General features: G+C 38.1%; 1 protein-coding gene across 1 annotated transcript in view; it reads right to left on the bottom strand.

Moving 5' to 3' along the window:
* The window catches only part of LOC118220781, a 39,054-nt gene extending 30,523 nt beyond the window's left edge, over window positions 1-8,531 (bottom strand). Inside the window, exon 1 of the mRNA XM_035405011.1 lies at window positions 8,357-8,531. The gene's annotated coding sequence lies outside the window, so the exon portion shown is untranslated. The remainder of the gene's footprint in view (window positions 1-8,356) is intronic.
* Between the last annotated feature and the right edge of the window lie 3,560 nt (window positions 8,532-12,091).

Here is a 12,091-nt window from a genome sequence, read left to right as displayed (position 1 = left end):
GAGCGAGAGAGAGAGAGAGAGATTCTCGCACTCTGCATGCACATTTGTGCAGTGGAAACTAACTTGGATGGAAACTTACTTCATAGGGTAACTTCATCTACTGAGTGCCAAAGATTTTGGTGCATGACTCTCATTTATCAACAAATCCAGTTATACTTTTTAAAATGTTGTAATATTTCATATTAGATATGGATTAATATTTATAAGATGTACTGTTTATGTTTTGTTTTGGTTATCTGGCTGATATCAACATCCAATGACTCTTAATGTGAGTGCATGTGATAAATATATTGTATAATGTACGTGCGATTCTTCATCAAAGGGTTTTATTATATACCAACAAAAATACTTAGTTTTACCTTTTATTACACGCAATCAGTTCTTTTAAATTAAAATGTGCATTTATTGATCATTTTCAGAATAATCTTGTTACTAGTGTCTATATTGTGTATTCAGTGAGGTAGTCTTGGAAATTTACAAAGACAATCAGACAACGTAACTGAGAATTGCATAACTGTTAACAACACATTGCTATATTACACCAGCTTCATGTTAATGATCAGTTGTGTTAATAGTGCTGTTGAAAGCTATTTAAAGGATACAGCCTATTTTCTAAAATGTTCACTCTTAAGTTTACAGGAATGACTTGATTTATTTAATGACTCTGATTAAAAATCTCAGTCTTATGCTACATGTTTATATTAACAATACTGTCTGTATTCACACTGTGGCCTATAGATCCTAAGCCGCGTTTCCACCGCAGGAACTTTACTCTGGAACTAGGAACGTTTTGAGCAACTCAGTAAATTATGTTCGGGGACTTTATTTTACCCCCAAAAAAGTCCCTGCTCGGGGGGTAGTACTTTACAAAAGTATCGGAACCTTTGGAGTGGGGCGCAAGCGCTGAAAATTTCTGATTGGTCGACTACTTGCAGTGTTTTATTTCAACCGCCATTTTTAAAAAGCTGCAAACTGATTTTTTTTCATAATAACTTGAAATCAAACTTGTATGTTATGCAGCGCAGTATCCTACTTTTGGTTATAGCCTGCCAACGTCTTGGAATTATAACGTGTGCTCTTCTGTTATTTTCTTGCTTTAGTATTCGTTTTTATAAAATTCTAAGCATTCGTGCTGGGACATATTATGTACCAAAACAGTTTAATTCGGTTGGTGAATATTTTCTTCCGGATTTTCTTCGTTAGCCCGTTGTAATTGACTCAAAACCTTTGATACAGTTATGTGAGGTATGCGGTAGTTATGCGTAATTTACATTAGTGATACAGTAAAAGCAAACTGGAAATCACCTTCCTCACTTTTTGTCAGGGTAAAATAACAGGTTAATTCTAGTAATCGTCCCTTTTGCTTTTTCAGACTGCCGTAATTTTACTCTGCCATTCTTCAGTTCCACAAAAAGACCAGGAAGACTATGGACTAATTTATGGTGCATGGTTTGCATCTGGAGGGCACACTTCGCTCCTCGGCTAGCAGTAACTTTGAAGGAAAGCAAACGGTGGCTGTACCACTGCTAATTAAAATTTTCATGCAAGTCCGAGTTTTTGTTCTATTCTTGTCATTTTGCGATTAGCTTATATGGAATTGACGATGAGAAAGTAATCGACTGATTCCAGCTGACATTGTAAGTAGAGGCCCCCTGGTATATGACTGCATGAGCAAGCTTCCTATTATGTATATCTTTAATAAATGTTACATTATTACATCATGCTAATACCATTCATTTCTGAATGTCGAGAAGTATAGGGTTGGCCCGTTGCTATATTTGGACCAGACTTTTTTCATTGTGGAAAAAAATACAGTTGAACTGTTTTCAACTGTCGAACAGGTCAAGGAAACTCCACAGGATGTTGGTATAGATGTGTCAAAGGCTATCATAAAGAGAAGACTACACCAGCATAACCTCAGATGGTTCACCAAAAAATGCAAACCACCAGTAAACCTCAAAAACCAAATAGCCGGGTTAGATTTTTCTAAAAGTACATTAAAAACTGTAGAGTTCTGGAATAAAGTCTTACGGACAGATGAGACAAACGAGATGAGTATGAACATGTACCAAGGTGAAAGAAAGATGAAAGTGTGCAGAAAGGAAGGAACCCCCTCATCTGTGAAACAAGATGGCCGTAGTGTATGGCTTGGGCATGTATGGCTGCCACTGGAACTGGCTTAGTTGTCCTCATTGATGATGTGGCTGCTGATGGCAGTGGCAGGATGGATTCTAAAGTGTTGTATATCTGAAGTGTACAGAAACATCTTATCTGCTCAGATCCGGCCAAATGCCTCAAAACTTGTTGGACATCCCCTTGCAGCAGGACAATGGCCCCAAACATACTGTTAAGTCCCAGGCATGTTATACCAGTGAACGGTTAATTATGCCTGTTTAAAACAGGAAACAATGCAGACAGTAGACTTTTGTGGTGTTGCATTGTGTAGGATGTTCTCTGTCTAAATAAGAAGCCTCACACAGCCCCATGAATAATCTACAGCTCCTGTTGAACCACAGCTCCCCCATGTGGTGAGAGCAGGAGTTACAGCTGAAAAGCTTGAATGTATTTTAAAATACAGGCACATACACATAAAAATCTCAGAAAAATAATGTCAAGCATGAAATGTGACCATACTTTGTGTGTGTCTCTATACTACTAAAGCAACCAAGGAGCTTTTCAGGGCCAAAAAGTGTAATGTTCTTGACTGGTCAAGTCAAATACCAATGGTGAATCCAGTTAAACATGTGTTTCACTTACTGAAGAAAAGACTGAAGGCAAAGCACACCAGAAATAAATAGGAACTGAAGATGGCTGCAGCACAGGCCTGGCAGAGCATCACCAGGGAAGATATCCAGCATCTAGTGATGTCTGTGGGTTGCGGATTTCAGGCAGTCATCAAATGCAAAGAACTTGCCACAAAGTACTAAATATGAAGACTACTGCATATTGTGTTGATTTGTCCAGTCACGTTTGCTCTCCTAAAATGGTAGAACTATATATAAAAAGGTCTGTAATTCCTTCATGGATTATTAGTTGTGGATGTAAATTAAAGATGATAGTCAATAATTTAATCTCATATTCATTGCTTTATTTCAAATCCAATGCTCTGGAGTACAGATCCAAAAATACAAAAATTGTATCACTCACCCAATGTCTTTGCATGTAACTGTAAGTAACACATTAGGGCCAGTTTAACAGGAAGTTTGCCCAGAGTGAAAGAACATCAAAGAAGGAAATTAAAAACCATCTAATCTTTGAAAAACTAAATTGGGAAGTATATCCCAGAGATTATGGGGTTAACCATGTATATTTCTATCCAACTAATATTAATTACTTGATTTAATAACTATAATCTAACACATTCTATCCTTGATTTCATTGTTGATTCCTTCTTTTTCTATACTATGGGTTTATTTATCCAGATGAAATTGCAATCTATCAAAAGTAGTTGACATATGACACATAGTTTTAGGCGCCTCTAGTGATGAAAAATCATATGACACTCTTGCAAGATTTCCTCCAAATGTAACAGAGTCCTAGAATGCAGAAAGAGATCTCTCGCTAACTATGAATTCCTATAGTAGAAAAACTATGTACTCCTAATTGCATCAGCAATATGATTCAAATTCATATCCCTCATATCCTTGCTGGTTTTATTAATCCCTGTCCCCAGGTAGGTAACCGTGTCCCTAACATGGAAGTCAGGTATTGTTGATCCAGGAGAGCATTTCCGAGCCAATGTCGCACATTTTCTCATGTTCACAATCAGATCCTCATGTGGAAAGTAATAGTACACTCAGCACACTTTATATAAACTTTAATAATACTTCAAATATAAAATAGTATAGTTCAGGTATATTTTGCCATACAATTTTTTCATATGGGTGATGAGAACCTTTCAACAGCTTTTAGAGCTTCTTGTACCTGGCTTTCATTTTCTGACTTTGGCAAGAGAAGCAGGTGGCTACGTCCGTTTCATAACGTAGAGCTGTGTGTGCAAAAGGGGCAGACCCAGGCGGTGAGGTTCCCACATCAATATGGCTGTGGTTGCAGACAGTTGCTGTTCCAAATTTGGGTGTGGCAATTAGACATTCTCAGCCCCAGGTTACATTTCTATGAGAGCTTTTTTGAGATTGATCAACACCAGTTTTAGGCAGTTAAGCTTTTTTGGCCACCATTTTGGCCACAAGATTATTTTGAGTAGAAACCTTTGCTCCGTACATACCCCTGCTGCCTGAATAAAACATACATGTCTTTACTATGATTATATGTCATTAAACTACATTAAGCCTTAGTTTTCACCTAAATTACAACTTTGATGATTAAAAAAACTTCCTGATTTATCTTGCACATTCCTCTCTGAATATAGTGAAGTCTCATGATTTTTTCAGTATTTCTGTTTAAAATGATCTCATTAAGCCCTCTTTTTTGCAGTTGTTCACTAAATTAATTTAAAAAAACTGAACAGATATACTTTTTTTCACCATTACTAAGTCCTATGGTGTCCAGTGTCCAACACATGGGAACACATTCATTTTTTTCCATCAATGTCAAATTTTTTCTTTTGGCCCCCACAAGCGTTTTCACATTAGGCCTTTTAGAATGTCCTTTCGTGTTCTTCGTATTTCTTGATTTTCACATGCAAACTGCAAATCCTTGAGACTGAGCTACATTTACAAATATTTTGAGGTCTGGCGATTTCCTCCTCCTTCTCAGTCTGTCCTCAAGAATAGTTTGCTTGAACCGCATTTTTCACGGCACACTGTATTTTCTTTTATCTCCTCCTCTTTCTTTCTAGCAAGGTGGTTAAAGTGTACAGAAAGTCCTGGCAATGGCCACAGCAGCGCAAACTTGCAAACTTCAGAAAGCTTTCAGACTCAGCATAACAAAAAAAATAATTTAATAGAATAAAAACATAATTAAATTACTGACAATTAAAGCTAATTTATTTGTTTATTTGACAAGGTCAATGCCTATTAATAACATTTCTGCAAACGTGAGTTAGCCAGGGAGGCTAAATTTTCATGTGTTGACCAAGGGCTATATGCCGTTGGACTGTGGAAGGAAACCTGTGTACCCAGAGGAAACCCACAGGAGCACAGGGAGAACATGCCAACTCTGTGAATAGGGGATCTGGGCTGAACCCCCTTCCTGTGAGGCAGCAGTGCTAACCAATGTGCCTCCATGCTGTGGTTAGCAACAGCTGGGTTACTTCAAAAAAAAGGATTAACTTGAAGAATGAGTTTGGTGATGAAATGAACTTTTGAACAGGACAAGACAATACTGGAGTTTCAGTATGAACAAGCGATCTCCTCTTTACAATAGCTGAAGCAAATCTTTTGTACTTACAGCGTGAACATAAACCTTTTATATCTGCTGGTAACACAGATATAATATCAGCATCTTTTACTCTCCAGATAGCAGAAACAAGATGCACAGTTAGCATCACAGGAATTTATTTTGAGATGAGAAAAAATGGAACATTTTTAATAATTAATGACTGAATAATTCATTATATAAAACATGAACTAAGACAACAAAGTAATTGCCCAAACTGTTCACTTAAGATAAATCCAGCACAGTCTGTACATTTCTCATCAATCAACAGAAAAATTATGAAACATTGTGACAAGTAGCACATTAATTTTGTCTTGCTGCAGAAAAAATGATCTTCAAACGAAATTTGATGCAATAAACATTTTGGAAGCGCTGTTCTTATGGAGGCAAATATTTCTGTTAATGTTTCCCCAAAATGTAAAGGTTGGGTAGAAATGACAAACCCTGCAAGTTTACAATGAGAGACAGAAACAGAATTTTCAAACCTAATTTACTGCCTGTCTTTATTTGCCTCTCTTTCCTTCTCCCCACAAGCAGTTCTTGCAGTATCAGCGGGTCTTTCTGTAGGTATCCGAATCTCTGTCTTTCACCCATGCAGTACTCTTTCTTCACATTTGTATCTCACTTCGCTGTACACCAGTCTGTCTTCCTGACTGTTCTTCTGTCTGCTCTTCTGTCTTTGTCGTCTCTCTGTCTTGGGTTGTTTCCTGATATCCAGATGAGCATAGGTGATGTACGAGGACACATCTCTCTGCAAAGACATGCATGGATGTGATTTGTAACTTCAGCTAAATTAAATACTTTATTCAGTTATGGGAGGATGCTGTTCATGTGACAGTACATGTGAAATGCTTACGCAAGAGTTCAGTGTTGAAAGCAGCAGTTACTGAAAGCACATTTTTCACTCCAGCATTATACTTGATATATTTCAGGAGACAGTTGTATTGAATATCTGACCTGTGCTATAGGGCTCTGCTTCCTCCGTCTCCAGGCCCACAGCCCACTGGCTGTCACAGTCACCAGCAGCAGCACCACAGCCAGGGGAAATAGGTACCGCAGCAGCTCTGCCGTGCAAAGGTAAAAGGCCGTAACTTCAATTTTGGTCGAAAATGAGTTATTGTCATTTTTGGAACATTAAAGATCTGCTTTATCGTGTGGACAAATATCTTGAGTCAATTTTGTTGTTTTTTGGAGAAAATAGTTGGGTTGTCTTTGCCGTAACTTCCAAAGCCCTAGAGAAGCCAAGGCAGAATCCCGTAACATCAGTTACGGTTCTTTGTCTTTGTTTCGCTGCACTCCGGAACGCTCAAATCGAGTTATGCCTTAACTTAAGGTACTCTGCCTTTGTTTTGCTGCGCATCCAAGTGAAGTTACTGTTTATCGCGCTGGAGTTACGGTGTCGTGCCTATGTGTATTCGAAGCATTTCTGAGACACATACAGTAGCTTGAATGAAGTGTAAAGCAAATATAGTGTTGCAGTGGTTGCTTTTCCTAACGTTGCATTTAGCTTTTAAGAATGGCCCATTGCTCTCGACGGAAAATGTTGGTAGAGATGGCTTTGAAACGCACCCACCAAAATCAAGGTATAGATAGTCTACTCGAATTACTTGTTAGCTAGCTAGCTAGCGCGAGCGAGCGTTATCTAGCTTAGGTTAACTACTTCACAAACAAAACCAAACTGCTCCCATATGCGACCAGAATGCAAAGAAAGCAAAACAATAACTAGATGGCTTGCCAGCTATAAGTAATGGTAAATCATACGCAATTAATTATTTTTTCGTGTCATGCAGGCTAGTCAGTGCCAGCCTGTGACAGCCCGTCACTGACAGCCAGGGAAACAGCGCGAGTGGGTTAGGGCTCGCATAGACACACGACACACCTCCTAAATAGCCTAATCACACACACGAGCTCAGCAGTAACAATTCACAATTAAATAGATAGCCTACCTATTCTTTGTAACCTGATAAAAATCCATTGCAAACAACGTCCTTTGAGAAGTTAAATCCACAACATGAGTTTTGAGCATTACTCGCTGGCGTTCAACACGTTAAATCCATAACACGAGTCATCCTTGAGTATCCTACTCTGGCATTCATCCAATTAAATCCAAAACACGAGTCTTGTATCCTTCACTATTCGTTGCGTTGCGTTAGTAAACATTGCACTCAATAAACTGACTGCAAAACGTTATCCTCCCACATGCAAAACTATTTTGTTTGATCAATGTCATCTGTGTCTACATTTGTCATGTCAGAAAAACAATGAATCTAATCTAAACCTAATTGTGCCATGATCACTAGATTTTATGTAGATGTTATCATTATTATCATATACTGATTTTATATAGTGATCAGCAACCAAATGAGCGATCAAATGGAAGTTAATGCCTTTTGCCTTGGCGTGACCCCTTATTATTTTGCAGAAAATGCAAAGGCAGAGTACATTAACTTCCAAACAAGGGTCAAAGGTCAAGTTTGAGCTAAAGATTTTTATGTAGATAAATAACTTCATTAAAAGAAACAAAGAATTTCCACATTTCCAATATTCTTCCCACAGTTCATTTGGCTGGACAACAAAACAACTTTAAAGTCATTTTTCTCAGTTCTACACTCTGGCGAGTTAAGGTCTTTTGCCTTTGTAGGGCAAAGCTGGCACTGATCCTTGCCTGAAGCAGCATCTCAATATGACAAAACAACTTATAATTACACAGGTATCACCTTGGAACCTCGACGGAGGTAATACCAAAAAAAGTACCAGGTACCAGGTACTATCCACAACTTTTGCCTGATGGAAAACCACAAAAGGCAAGTAGAGTCGAGTCGAGTTGAGCCGGTACCATGCAGTGGAAAAGCGATTAAATAGGCAACAATAATGCACTACACCGTGAAGCTACTTACAATTGTTACATTTAAAATTTAGGGGAGAGTTGGCTAATAGCCAGACAATTATGATAAGTGAAAGGGAGACCGAACATGAGAAGATAAAGCATAAAACAGGGAGAAAAAAAACATTTTCTTACTATCTTGCATGACCCGGGTTCGAATAATGACTCCAGTGCTGTGCCTACATACACAGTTCAAACCACGGATCCTGTCTTTCAAAGAGAGGATGGAGGACTGTATGAATGCGCCGTGCTCATCTACAAAAGTTTTAGCTTTGGCCTCCGACAACGTCAGCCCGTCTATGGCATCATCTGTTTCCCACTGAGGATCACTCCAGTGTGGACCCCCGCCTTTCAATTCACATAGAATGGTTCCTGTGCGACCGAGGAACACGCGCATTGCAGGGAGGCTCTTGGGATCTGAGGAGAAAGAGAGACGGGATACATAGAATGGGTCTCATGAAACCACAATGGGAAATTAAAATTACATGCCCGGTCATCACCGTAAATGAGGACCTGTTCTCAACTGACCTACCTGGTTAAATAAATCTAATTATAACCTGACATTGATTGGTGGACACACTTAGGGAAAGTTATGCCTCCTGTTTCAAGCATTTGCTGAGCTGAAAACCTTCACTCACATAGCAGAGTTAGATTAATAACAACATAGTTGTTTGACCTTACAGTTGAGAACCATGTTTCTGTACAGATTTTCTTCCATTGCCATTTTCATTGTCTATCTTACAAAACGTGTTGAGGTAGGAATGAAACTTCCCACAATCCTATGGCATAACTATTTATCTTCATGAATAAAACAAAATTGAAAACCAGGTAATAAAGTGTTATCCAAATCACTCAGCACGCTCAATAATTCACCAAGACAAGGGAGCGATCAAAGACAAATAGTCACTGACAGCTGAACTATAATCAATAATTGAGAATATTGAGGCCATGTTTAAAGAGTTGTCTTGTGTGTTCTCTGAAACTGTTTTTATTTATGTGTCCACTGGGGATGAAAGCACAGATGCACATTTGAAAGCTTTCTTCTTCGTCAGGCAACTGTTTGATTTTGTTGTAATGTTCAGGTTTAATTTGTGCCAGAGTAAAACTGGAGTTTATTTATGATAAGCTTCAAGTGGAGATGTTGAAAACTATCTGGGGTGTTCAGTAACTGGGGGAGAATAGCAATTGAGGTGGTGAAGAATGTGACTAAATTCAATTAGATTTTATTCATATTTTTATTACTTTTTCCCTCTTTTGTTTCTGTTGAATCTTTGAAGCACTTATTGTTGGACAACTGAATTTGGCGTTTGTGGTTGGATGAAAGGAAGACTACTCAATCAAATATTTTAGCTCTGCCTCAAACTCAGTTGTCTTTGAAGTCGAATGGTGTAAAATTTTTTTCCCAATTTGAGAAATCTTATCAAATGAATGTAGATATTGTGAGATTTCTGTTTTTGAAACTCGTAGGGTTCACATTACAAAGAGCCAAATGTCCAGGAACAGAACAAACCAGTTATACAGTGCCCACTGCTCCCTGTAATATGATTAAATGGTGAAATCAGAATTTTCCAAATACAAGATGCAGAGTGTAGTCTATTCACAGTGACTTTTGATAGGTTCAGCTTCAACAATGTCCTCGTGGCAATGATAGCCGAGACTTTGTTCTGCTGTGTATTAAAAACACTCTCAGAAAAAAGTATGAAAGAGTGCATGAAAAGATACCAACGCTTGCAACTGAGGTGGTACAGGTGCATCAAATTGTATCCATATCAAGTTGTATCAAAACATCATTCGGTTGCACCTTTTTGCTTGTAAAGGCTGGCCTACTCAATACCCAACATGGGTGTCAACATTTTGGAAATATGTTCCTTAAAGAACAAAAATGTTGCCTACCTCCACTGAATTGGCCCTTTCCACTTAATCTATCCGCAATCCTGCATTTAAACCACATTTAAACCACCTACCTAATATTGTGTAGGTCCCCCTCGTGCCGCCAAAACAGCTCTGACCCGTCGAGGCATGGACTCCACCTCTGAAGGTGTCCTCTGGTATATTTGGATTTCTGTATATATTTGTATCTACTGTAAATTTGTATCTGATTGTGTTACTTTGTTGTCTTTGATGCTGCAACAGTGCAAAATCCCTGCAGGGATCAATAAAGTACACTACTACTACTACTACTACTTATTACATGAATTGTTTTTCATTACATAAAAAAATTTGAAATGGATTACATTATTGGACGTTATTACACTATTGGTAGTTTATTACGTTATTAGTTGCGACAGGGCTATAAAAGGCTAAGATATCGTTAGAGGGTGAATTATTTCCACATGACTTTAAAAACTCGGGTCAGAGCTGTTTTGGCGGTTTTTCACGAGGGGGACCCACACAATATTAGGCAGATGGTTTTAATGTTGTGGCTGATCGGTATATATATATATATATATATATATATAACTCCTATACACAGATAATTGTTATGAGATCGACCTTCGGGTTTACAAATATTGCAATCCGTAATATCGCAGAAATGTTGCTCTTTACAAAGACAATTTTGCGGGAGAATCCCCAACGTAATTCTGCCATGGCATGCACTTGTATCTTACCTTTTACGGCTACAACTGTGGAGGAACCCAGTTTGAAGTTTTTTCCAGAAAGCACCGCGGCGAAGCTGCGTCCGGAGTCGCCGATTGTTGCACTGGAGACGGTTAGATTCGCATGCTTAGAGTTCACGCGAAGCTCTCCCCTGTAACGACCGTTCTTTAACATGTATGGGTATAAATGAGTTATTTGCTCCATTTTTCCACTCGGTCTCAGACGGTACCAGCTGACGGATGTGTCATAAAGCGTTATTTCTTTGACACGGCTGTGGATGGTCACATTTTGTCCTATGTCCTTGAATACTATAGAAGCAGGGTTATCCAAACCTTCAGCAGTTTCTAAGGGACAGAAAACAGAGTTAAACATGATCCACCTTCAAGTACTTGCATACGACGACGACGACAACAACAACAACAACAACAATAATAATAATAATACTCACGGTACTTCAGGATAATCAGAAAAACTATGAATAACGAAATCATGATGAGATTAATTGTAATGAACTGTTTCAAACCTTGTCAAACCAAAAAAGAGAGAAATATCTCACCATCACACACCCACCCACAGTGTATGTGTTTGTGTGTGTGTGTGTGTGAGATAGATAGAGAGAGAGAGAGATTCTCGCACTCTGCACAGTGGAAACTAACCTGGATGGAAACTTACTTCATAGGCTAACTTCATCTACTGAGTGCTAAAGATTTTGGTGCATGACTCTCAATTATCAGCAAATCCAGTTATACTTTTTAAAATGCTGTAATATTTCATATCAGATATGAATTAATATTCATAAGGTGTACTGTGTATGTGCGATTCTTCATCAAAGGGTTTTATTATATACCAACAAAAATACTTAGTTTTACTTTTTATTACACGCAATCAGTTCTTTTAAATTAAAATGTGCATTTATTGATAATTTTCAGAATAATCTTGTTACTAGTGTCTATATAGTGTATTCAGTGAGGTAGTCTTGGAAATTTACAAAGACAATCAGACAACGTAACTGAGCATTGCATAACTGTTAACAACACATTGCTATATTACACCAGCTGCATGTTAATGATCAGTTGTGTTAATAGTGCCGTTGAAAGCTATTTAAAGGATACAGCCTATTTTCTAAAATGTTCACTTTAAGTTTACAGGAATGACTTGATTTATTTAATGACTCTGATTAAAAAGCTCAGTCTTATGCTACAATGTTTATACTAACAATACTGTCTGTATTCACATTGTCCTATAGATCCTAGAATGTACTGGCAAACTATG

This window comes from Anguilla anguilla, chromosome 1 (assembly GCF_013347855.1).
Source record: "Anguilla anguilla isolate fAngAng1 chromosome 1, fAngAng1.pri, whole genome shotgun sequence".
NCBI lineage: Eukaryota > Metazoa > Chordata > Actinopteri > Anguilliformes > Anguillidae > Anguilla > Anguilla anguilla.
The sequence above is the reverse complement of the archived record's forward strand: the minus strand, read 5'-3'. Positions and strand labels throughout refer to the sequence as shown.